This window comes from Terrapene carolina, unplaced genomic scaffold (genome assembly GCF_002925995.2).
Source record: "Terrapene carolina triunguis isolate 2854851 unplaced genomic scaffold, T_m_triunguis-2.0 Scaffold22, whole genome shotgun sequence".
NCBI lineage: Eukaryota > Metazoa > Chordata > Testudines > Emydidae > Terrapene > Terrapene triunguis.
Genome location: NW_020664373.1, coordinates 24,213,714 through 24,225,104, shown reverse-complemented (window position 1 = coordinate 24,225,104; position 11,391 = coordinate 24,213,714). Strand labels below are relative to the sequence as shown.

Below are 11,391 nucleotides of genomic sequence, written 5' to 3'. Positions count from 1 at the left end.
CCGTGGCAGCTTCACAAACATACATGCAGGGTAGTCTGGAAAAGTCAACAATACTGGGATCTTTTGGAACTCGTGCCTGTTTATCTTAATGAGCGGAGCGTTTGCCTCCAGGATCACTATGGACATTAACAGCATGCAGATTTCTTTGGGTACTGTGGGAGACCCAGTTTATCCTCTGCTACACTGAACCGTGAAGTAATTTATGGTGCACTTCGACAGAAGGAATAAACTGCTTAACTATCGTCTCAGCAGTCGCAGAATGGCAGCGGAGTGTGCATTCGGCCATTTGAAATCAAGATGGCATTATCTTTTCATTAAGTTAGAAGCTGCACAATGATATTTACCTAGGATTATAGCTGCATGTTGTATTTTGCACAATATCTGTGAGTAAGGGAGAAAGTCTTAATTTATGGGAGCCTGTGGTGCCGAGATTTGCTCAGCAGTACGAGCAGCCCCAAGGCATACAAGGCATTGTCAGGGACTGCTTTTGTTCTTACTTTGAGTCTGGTGCCTGAAGGAGTGCAGCTATACATCCAGCTGTGGGTTTTTGGGGAGGAAGGGGGGAGAATTTTGAGCATTAAAGTTGATTTTATGGACGCTGGAAGTGACACATTTGGTTACTCTATTTTATACCATCTGTGCTTTTATAAAAACTTATGACACTGCTGTTCAATTGAAAATTTGTGGGTTGTGTGTACCATCCATTGCAGGTGCTTTGGGACTTAATGTTTTTTATTGGACAAATTATTGCAATAAATAAAAACCAAAAATAAAACTTAGAAAATGTTACAAGCGTTGATCTTAGTGATTGAAACAACATCAAACACAGCTTTAAAGTGAAAAAATGACTTTCAGACACAGTGGGCTGAAGAGGGCAACACACAATAAGTCAGGGGAGGGGGCTTCTGTTCACACGCAGGTGAACATCTTGCCTTTGCTTCTTCTAGATCCTCTGCCTTCTAGGGTAGTGTATTGGGGTCACAGTTGTCACGTGCATTGGGTAGTGCAGATGTGCTGGGCTCCCATGTGGCGTTCTTACTACCCTGTGCTGAGGCTGGGGAAGTGAATGGCTTCTGGGAGCAAGGCTGGTGTTCCCAGTACCCTAGATAATCGAGAGGCTGCAGAACATGACCGGTTCTGGTTGAAGATGCTGGATTGTCTGCTGGCCTAATTTCACTATGCAATCCAACAGAACGTTCTGCCTGATCATTGCCTCCAGGAGTCCCTATCTTTCTCCGCAGCGTCTTTCGTCATGGCAACACTGCCTCGGGCCAGTTCAATGCTGTCGCAGGATAGCTGCCTGTCTTTCTCTTTCAGACATCAAAAACACTTTCCAGTTGTCAGTAGTTTTCGAGGGTTTTTTGGAAAGTCTGTAAGGAAGGCTTCAGACATCTCATCCTTAAACCTGTTTCTTCCCTTTCATATCGGTCAACTGCTCAGCTCTTGATAAAGGAAAGTACAGAAAACAACAAGTAGTTATTGTCCATATTAGTGCTTTTTCCATAGAAGCAATTACAGCATTTTTTTGTTTTGTTTTAGCCTCTATTTCTGAATTCCATCCCTTGAGATTCATCCCAGTCTTGGGAGGCCTCAGAGGTGATAAGTGATGTGCAATACATAAAGGCTAGATTAGGATGTTGGGATTTCTGTTCCCGGTTTGGGGTTTGAAGTTTATGCTGTGCCTTGGAGGAAATAATATGGTGTGGAAGTGAACTGGATAGTGATCCCCTCTGCATCCCCTGTAAGCAGTCCCGACTCTTGATGATGTTATACTGAGACAAGGGATTAGGAGGCAGAGAAGGCACTTATTCAAAAAAGCAAAGGGAAGACCAATGAGTTACGCTGCTGTGATGTTATTCCCCAAGATGGTTCCCTCAGAAGTGCTGCAGAAGCGGAAGGGAGTCGCAAACTATGTCAAGGGCAATGATCATGTTACTGTTCCACTGAATGTCTATACCAAAAATAAAGCAGAATCTAAGACTGAGAAATTGCTAGATCTCCCTGCTGACATGAAGAAAGTGCAGAGAAAAACAGATAGGGTTCTGGACTGATTGTCTGAAACCTTAACAGTTCCCAGTCTTTTTCTATGAAATATGTAACCCTGTGAAAAGTCATTATGCCACCTTTGTCTACTTGACTGCTGTAATGCTTAAATGGTATTTGGTGTACTTTGGCTAATTGCCTTACGATCCGTACAGTTATGCTATCCCTAACCTAATCTTCTTTCCTATATGAATTCCTATTTGCAATGCTGTTACAGGGCATATATACCTCAACTGGGAGCATTAGCCTTACTACCTTTATGGGCATACAATACCTCATGAATATACCTAATGCAATACCTATGCCTACATATACTTCATATAAACTGGTCCACCATATCATTCAACAGGTGTTCTAACAGGATGCAATATTCCAGTATAGATAAGATCCTACATGTACAGGACACTCTTTAAAGGGACCATTTACAGCTGTGCAGTTAGCAATACCCATAATGACTCAACTAAGAACTCTCTTATTTAATAAGCATTTAATTATCCAGGGTGTAATTAGCAAGCCACTAGTTTTCTTTTAATATTATTAAAGCATCTCTTGACAATACATATACACGATGGGACAGATCCTGCACTCCTTATGCAGGCAGGATTCTCATTAGACTTCTGGCTGAGTAAGAAGTACAGGATCTGCCCAAACATGGCGAAGAAAGCCAGGACAAACTAATGCCAGAATTTTACTGCTTTTGTCTCTGGCAATTTAAGGTAGACCTTTATAGTTTAACTATAATAAACATTTTAAATAAAAAGTGATATAAATGTTATTCCTTGATACTTTAGCAGCATTAGCATTGGCATTATACTGAATCACCTCAAGCAACATAGACTCTTCATAGATTGCTACCACTCCCATATGTAAAATCATCATCCTTCCCCAACAAGTATTTACTTGATGTCACCAGAATGGTTTAATTGAATCATAGATTCAAACTGCTCTGTTTATTCTCTGCATTGATGCTCTCTTTTTCTTCATTTGAATGAAGAAAGTCTGTAGTGCATGAAAAAAAAAAGTTCAAGGGTCTACTTCTGCATCATCTCTTTCAGCACAGTTCCTTTTACAGTTGACAGAGCTATACTGAACTACCCATCTTCACTTGCCAGCGAATAGTTCCCTCTAGTGTAATAAAGCAATAAGTAGCATGATCAAGAAATACACCGTGGAACAGGGGGTCAAAATATTTCTTTTCAATTTATCTGTGTTTTTGTGGCATCAGTAACAGGTTTAGTCATTTTCCATGACAAGAGGAAGAATTTTGACTGTTGAAATTAGTTGAATGACTGTTGAATCTCTCAGACAAATAAAATACACAGTGGAAAAACAATAGCAATTGCTCAGTAGTCGGGAACAGATAAGCACAGATGAACTAGAAGCTATTTTAATTTTATACTTTCCTACATCCTGAAAAGACGCCAAAGAGAGAACTTTTCCAACCTTGGGGTAAATCCCGCTTCCACACCGCTGATTTCTTCTCCACAATGTGGCTCACTAGTGTATATTCTACATGTATATCTTACAGAAAACTTCTATCAGTTTAAATTCAGCAAGATGGAATGTTACCATTAGCTGTCATAGTAATAATTTATCTTAAAAAAAAAATCTAACATTTTGATTTGCTGGAGATAGCTTCAAAGCATGGAGTCTTGAGAAAGCATTGCATGGGACAGTAAAGAGGTGCTGTGATACAATAGAAAAATCAAACACGTTATGCTGAAAAACTATATAAGCTTCAAGTGTTTTCCATTATTCGGTTTCCATTTGTGCTTGCGCATAACAATATCTATTTTAAACAAGGGATTTCTCCCTCATGATCAAACTTCTCCTACTCTGTCCTGCAGCACATGCCAAACCTGAAAGCTAGTTCCAGGGCAAGTGACTGAAGTCAAAATAAAATGATAATTTGGTATGTGTTTTTTATATTTTCAAAGTACTGTGCAAAATTAATCCACAAAATAATCCTGTGAGGTAGGCAGGCATATATCAATCTGTTAAGGAACCTCACAGTCAAAACTAGGATTGGAACTCAGGAGTTCCTGACTCCCAGTCTTGAGTTTAGACCTAAAAGTCTTTTTCAAATTAGAGAGAGTTAGGGGAAGAGAAGAATGATGTTACAGTGGCTAAGTCTTTCTATGTTGTGAACAAAATAAATCACAAAAGTTACAACACTGAAAAGTCTCAGTACTTCAGTACTCCAACTTGCAGTATTTTGTGCTGGTTGCCCATCCTGTCTCTCAAACAACAACAGATTCATAGATTCATAGATTCTAGGACTGGAAGGGACCTCGAGAGGTCATCGAGTCCAGTCCCCTGCCCGCATGGCAGGACCAAATACTGTCTAGACCATCCCTGATAGACATTTATCTAACCTACTCTTAAATATCTCTAGAGATGGAGATTCCACAACCTCCCTAGGCAATTTATTCCAGTGTTTAACCACCCTGACAGTTAGGAACTTTTTCCTAATGTCCAACCTAGACCTCCCTTGCTGCAGTTTAAGCCCATTGCTTCTTGTTCTATCCTCAGAGGCTAAGGTGAACAAGTTTTCTCCCTCCTCCTTATGACACCCTTTTAGATACCTGAAAACTGCTATCATGTCCCCTCTCAGTCTTCTCTTTTCCAAACTAAACAAACCCAATTCTTTCAGCCTTCCTTCATAGGTCATGTTCTCAAGACCTTTAATCATTCTTGTTGCTCTTCTCTGGACCCTTTCCAATTTCTCCACATCTTTCTTGAAATGCGGTGCCCAGAACTGGACACAATACTCCAGCTGAGGCCTAACCAGAGCAGAGTAGAGCGGAAGAATGACTTCTCGTGTCTTGCTCACAACACACCTGTTAATACATCCCAGAATCACGTTTGCTTTTTTTGCAACAGCATCACACTGTTGACTCATATTTAGCTTGTGGTCCACTATAACCCCTAGATCCCTTTCTGCCGTACTCCTTCCTAGACAGTCTCTTCCCATTCTGTATGTGTGAAACTGATTTTTTCTTCCTAAGTGGAGCACTTTGCATTTGTCTTTGTTAAACTTCATCCTGTTTAACTCAGACCATTTCTCCAATTTGTCCAGATCATTTTGAATTATGACCCTGTCCTCCAAAGCAGTTGCAATCCCTCCCAGTTTGGTATCATCCGCAAACTTAATAATCGTACTTTCTATACCAATATCTAAGTCGTTAATGAAGATATTGAACAGAGCCGGTCCCAAAACAGACCCCTGCGGAACCCCACTCGTTATGCCTTTCCAGCAGGATTGGGAACCATTAATAACAACTCTCTGAGTACGGTTATCCAGCCAGTTATGCATCCACCTTATAGTAGCCCCATCTAAATTGTATTTGCCTAGTTTATCGATAAGAATATCATGCGAGACCGTATCAAATGCCTTACTAAAGTCTAGGTATACCACATCCACAGCTTCTCCCTTATCCACAAGACTCGTTATCCTATCGAAGAAAGCTATCAGATTGGTTTGACATGATTTGTTCTTTACAAATCCATGCTGGCTGTTCCCTATCACCTTACCACCTTCCAGTGTTTGCAGATGATTTCCTTAATTACTTGCTCCATTATCTTCCCTGGCACAGAAGTTAAACTAACTGGTCTGTAGTTTCCTGGGTTGTTTTTATTTCCCTTTTTATAGATGGGCACTATATTTGCCCTTTTCCAGTCTTCTGGAATCTCTCCCGTCTCCCATGATTTTCCAAAGATAATAGCTAGAGGCTCAGATACCTCCTCTATTAGCTCCTTGAGTATTCTAGGATGCATTTCATCAGGCCCTGGTGACTTGCAGGCATCTAACTTTTCTAAGTGATTTTTAACTTGTTCTTTTTTTATTTTATCTGCTAAACCTACCCCCTTCCCATTAGCATTCACTATGTTAGGCATTCCTTCAGACTTCTCGGTGAAGACCGAAACAAAGAAGTCATTAAGCATCTCTGCCATTTCCAAGTTTCCTGTTACTGTTTCTCCCTCTTCACTAAGCAGTGGGCCTACCCTGTCTTTGGTCTTCCTCTTGCTTCTAATGTATTGATAAAAAGTCTTCTTGTTCCCCTTTATTCCCTTAGCTAGTTTGAGCTCATTTTGTGCCTTTGCCTTTCTAATCTTGCCCCTGCATTCCTGTGTTGTTTGCTTATATTCATCCTTTGTAATCTGTCCTAGTTTCCATTTTTTATATGACTCCTTTTTATTTTTTAGATCATGCAAGATCTCGTGGTTAAGCCAAGGTGGTCTTTTGCCACATTTTCTATCTTTCCTAACCAACGGAATAGCTTGCTTTTGGGCCCTTAATAGTGTCCCCTTGAAAAACTGCCAACTCTCCTCAGTTGTTTTTCCCCTCAGTCTTGATTCCCATGGGACCTTACCTATCAGCTCTCTGAGCTTACCAAAATCCGCCTTCCTGAAATCCATTATCTCTATTTTGCTGTTCTCCCTTCTACCCTTCCTTAGAATTGCAAACTCTATGATTTCATGATCACTTTCACCCAAGCTGCCTTCTACTTTCAAATTCTCAACGAGTTCCTCCCTATTTGTTAAAATCAAGTCTAGAACAGCTTCACCCCTAGTAGCTTTTTCAACCTTCTGAAATAAAAAGTTGTCTGCAATGCAGTCCAAGAATTTGTTGGATAGTCTGTGCCCCGCTGTGTTATTTTCCCAACATATATCCGGATAGTTGAAGTCCCCCATCACCACCAAATCTTGGGCTTTGGATGATTTTGTTAGTTGTTTAAAAAAAAGCCTCATCCACCTCTTCCACCTGGTTAGGTGGCCTGTAGTAGACTCCTAGCATGACATCACCCTTGTTTTTTACCCCTTTTAGCCTAACCCAGAGACTCTCAACACTTCCATCTCCTATGTCCATCTCTACCTCAGTCCAAGTGTGTACATTTTTAATATATAAGGCAACACCTCCTCCCTTTTTCCCCTGTCTATCCTTCCTGAGCAAGCTGTATCCATCCACACCAACATTCCAATCATGTGTATTATCCCACCAAGTTTCAGTGATGCCAACAATGTCATAGTTGTATTTATTTAATAGCACTTCCAGTTCTTCCTGCTTATTACCCATACTTCTCGCATTTGTATATAGGCATCTAAGATACTGGTTTGATCTTTCCTCCCGGTTTTGTCCTGACCCTCCTTTCTCTCTGCCAATATAGCCCACACTTCCTCTCGTCTCCGACCCATCTCCCAGGTCTCCATGTTCCCCACTTACCTGCGGGCTTTGCTCACCTGTCCCCGTCGAACCTAGTTTAAAGCCCTCCTCACTAGGTTAGCCAGTCTGTGTCCAAATAGGGTCTTTCCCCTCCTCGAAAGGTGAACACCATCTCTGCCTAGCAGTCCTTCCTCAAATAGCATCCCGTGGTCTAGGAAGCCAAAGCCCTCCTGGCGACACCATCTTCGCAGCCAGGCATTCACCTCCATGATGCATCTGTCTCTGCCTGGGCCCCTACCTTTGACAGGAAGAATCGAAGAGAATACCACCTGCGCTCCAAACTCCTTCACCCGTACTCCCAGAGCCCTGTAGTCACTCTTGATCCGCTCAGTGTCACACCGCGCAGTATCATTTGTGCCCACATGGATGAGTAGCATGGGGTAGTAGTCAGAGGGCTGGATAATCCTCGACAATGCCTCCGTAACGTCTCGAATACGAGCTCCCGGCAGGCAGCATACCTCCCGAGATGAAATGTCAGGGCGACAGATGGGCGCCTCCGTCCCCCTCAGCAGAGAGTCTCCGACCACCACTACCCTACGTTTCCTATTCGCAGTGGTGGCAGCAGACCTCCCAGCCTTAGGGGTACGAGGCTTCTCCTCCTTTACTGTAGGGGGTGATGCCTTCTTTCCTGTATCAAGAAGAGCATAACGGTTACCTATTACCACAGCGGGAGGGTTCGGAGCAGGGGTGGAGCACTGCCTGCTGCCAGAAGTAACCAGCTGCCAGTGTCCACCCTGAGCCATCTCCTCCTCCACCAGTGGTGTATCAGCAGTCCTGTGTCCTGGGACAGCTACCTCAGCTGTCTCCACATGGACACTGTCCAGGAATTGCTCGTGGATTCGGATGCTTCTCAACTTAGCCACCTCCTCCTGTAGCTCTCCCACTTGCTGCCTGAGAGATTCCACCAGCAGGCACCTTTCACATTGGATGGTCCCCCCAGCCTGGATATCAGTAAGTGGAAATTGCAAGTTACAGTCTCTGCAAAACCACACCAGGATCTGGGTAGAAGCATCCATGCTCAGGCGCTCTGTCTGGCTACAGGCGCAGGTGGAGGAGACAGACGCAGTGCTGGCACAGGTGTTGTGGGTCTTCCTAACCATCGTAAGCCTCCCTCTGTCAAACTCCCGTCTGCAGCCCCCTGTCCGCTGAAGGGGTTGTTTAAGCAAGAAGTTTAAAGTTTTAAGGGGAATAAAGGGAAAACAGATAGAACCGGCAAGGGACCCTCGCCCCTTCCCACTGCCCTTCCCAACTCCCTTGCGAAACTCCCTGTTAGCAGCCCCTGTTCGCAAAAGCTCCCTGGTCGCTTGTGCGCTGCTTTATAAAGCCCTGGCCTGTATGAATGCCCCGCCCACTGATTAAGGCTCAGCCAATTACCAGAGGCTTCTAGGTTTCAAACCTTCCTTTGAAGCTCACAGCTTCCAACTGTCAGCCACAGCACACGGTCCTTCAAACAACCAAACAAACAAACAGACTGACAAACACAAGCTCAGCACACAGCAAGTAACCCCCAAACACAAACAAACACACACTGCAGACAGTCACTTACCCCAAAAGGGTGCTGTATTGCTCCTCCTTCACCTGGAGAACTCCCTTGCGAAACTCCCTGTTAGCAGCCCCTGTTCGCAAAAGCCTAAGATAGTGGTGACTTCCTATTTATTAGCTATTCATTGTTTTATTATGTGCAAGAATAAAAGTAAATGTCAGTATTAACCTTTTTAATTAAATGCAGCAATTAGAGAACATTACCTTGCAATTCACTTTTAATACCCGTCTGCAAAATGGTGACTTTGCATCAGATGCATGACAAGGTCATGCAGATAAATTCACCTAGAAGCAGAAGGAAAAAAAGGTTATTGCTCCCATGAGGAAGTGTCTCATTTACAGAATTACAGGGCTCCCTAGCAGAGATAAAAATAATTGGGCTTTGTTGTTTTTAAAGCGAGATTGTAAATGCCTCACTGAAACATCTTGAAAGATGTCACCATGCCTCAGTGGGTCACAGCTGAGAATACAAAATTCAGGACAGACTGCTGAGAAATAGAGCAGACTCACCCCAAACTGGTGGTTATTCTATCGTTAGATTATACCAAGCCAGTAACAAAAGTGAACTTATGTCTCACCACACTGGTTAACAAAGAAGCCAAAAATGCAGTCTTCTTAGGCATTCCAGCCCTTGGCTCACCACACAGACACTGAACTTTATGATGAGTGGTTACTGAAGACCAATTTAATTAAATATAGGGTCCTTCTAATCCCAAGGGACCAGCCACTTAGCCAGGTCAATATATAACTCAGATCTTATCCAATAATTATGTTGATGCCAATCCTTACTAACTAAAAGCTAAAGGTTTAAAAGAAAAGAAGAGAGTTATAAATGATTAATAGATCATATAGATACAAGTGATTTTTCAGTGTTCATAGATCAGGATCATAGCAATGATGGAATAAACTGCTAGCTTGCAAAACTCTCTCCCTGGAATTACCCAAACAGGTTGGAGGTCATCAGTCCTTGTTTAGAACTTCCTTGTTAGAAATCCAGTCTATAGAAAATGAAGACAAAAATGGATATATGTCAGGGTCCTTATATATCCTCTGCCATGTGCATGGAATTTTGCTGTCCCAACTAAACTCACAGCCCAGGTGCATGGAAAATTACTGGGCCAAGATGGAGTCCAGGGTCATATGAGCGTATCACATGCCATTACATGCTTTGATGACTCACAGGAGGTGGCTATTGGCCCCTCGGAAACTGATGCATCAGCAGGAAGACCATAGATTCATAGATTCTAGGACTGGAAGGGACCTCGAGAGGTCATCGAGTCCAGTCCCCTGCCCGCATGGCAGGACCATGCCCGCATACAGCTATCTGGGCGGGATGAGTTTCTTCTTAGGCCCACTGGGAGAGTGAAGTGTCCTTGATGGACCATCACTACATAGCTGTCTGGTACCAATGTAAATCCTGTCTGGTAGGTGTTACCCAGGACTAACACACATGTATCAGATACAACTCCATGACCAATATTCATAACTTCAGATACAAAGATGATACCTGGATTGACACTTACATGACATACTTTGTATAAGATTTGTTGCAATTTGTTGCAATTATATAACAGTGGTAATATCAATGATGTAAATGGTCATATTCAATCATACAGCATCAAGAAGAGTCTTTCAGAATTACCGAAAGTGCCAGTTACGGAGTAAAAAGGAAATGCCACCCAATTCCGGGGGGGGCGGGGGGGGAGGGGAAATCTTAGGGACAATTTCTCATTTACATTCTGCCTACCTACAGACAGCTGCAGTTTCCAAATGGTATTTTTCACTTCATTTATTATATTGTTATGGAGAACTGCTATGCCCAGCTGAACAACTGATCAGTTTTTCTACCATCAAAGTACAGTCACCACTGGGAAAAATTATTCCTCTGGTTATCAGCTGAAGTCTGTAAAATGCTCTGAGATCCTTCATGATTAAAGGTGCTCTATAACTGACATATAAATACAAAAAAGCACTTTCTTTAGCACAGGAAACTATCTTTGGGTTTTGTGCAGTATTGTGCACACTGTCAACATGTAATAAATAATAATAAAAGAACATTCTCTTTCCCAGTTGCAGGGAAGAAGAATCCTGCCCGTACAACAGGGTCACTACACAGAACACGGGTTGCTATTAAAAAGGTGAACTACAAAGGGAGAAGGGTTCCATAAACTTTTATGCTGCTTTGTGACATATGAAGAAGACCTGAAAGGATTTTTTTTCACTTTCTTAAAGACTAAAAATTCAAGTTTTGTCTACCTGGAAACTCTGTTTATGACTACTGAAGGGATTATAAAATTACAAGGAAAAAAATTGAAAACTGAGCAACTGAGGGTGAAAGATTTTTCCTCCAGCAGTTTAAGATGTTTTAACTCCTATTTAACACCAAGGTTTAACAGGGAAAGACCATCTGTAAAGATCCCACCACCCCAGCCCCAAGGAAGAGACGCAAAGGCTCATACAGCATTTTTATACCGCTTTATACAGCATTTTTCATCCACAAGATCTCAAAGTGTTTAACAAAAGGTGCCTAAGCATCAGCTCCACTTTTCAGCAGGGAAGATTTAAGCACAGAGAATTTAATA

The 11,391-nt window shown here is 42.4% G+C and overlaps 1 long non-coding RNA gene across 1 annotated transcript; it reads right to left on the bottom strand.

The window, feature by feature from the left end:
- Positions 1–1,097: 1,097 nt before the first annotated feature.
- LOC113406121 lies at positions 1,098–9,809 on the bottom strand. The gene is made up of 3 exons (XR_003369665.2): positions 9,751–9,809; positions 9,014–9,094; positions 1,098–1,442 (listed from the first exon to the last, which is right to left on the bottom strand). It is a non-coding gene; the product is annotated as an uncharacterized LOC113406121 (long non-coding RNA).
- Between the last annotated feature and the right edge of the window lie 1,582 nt (positions 9,810–11,391).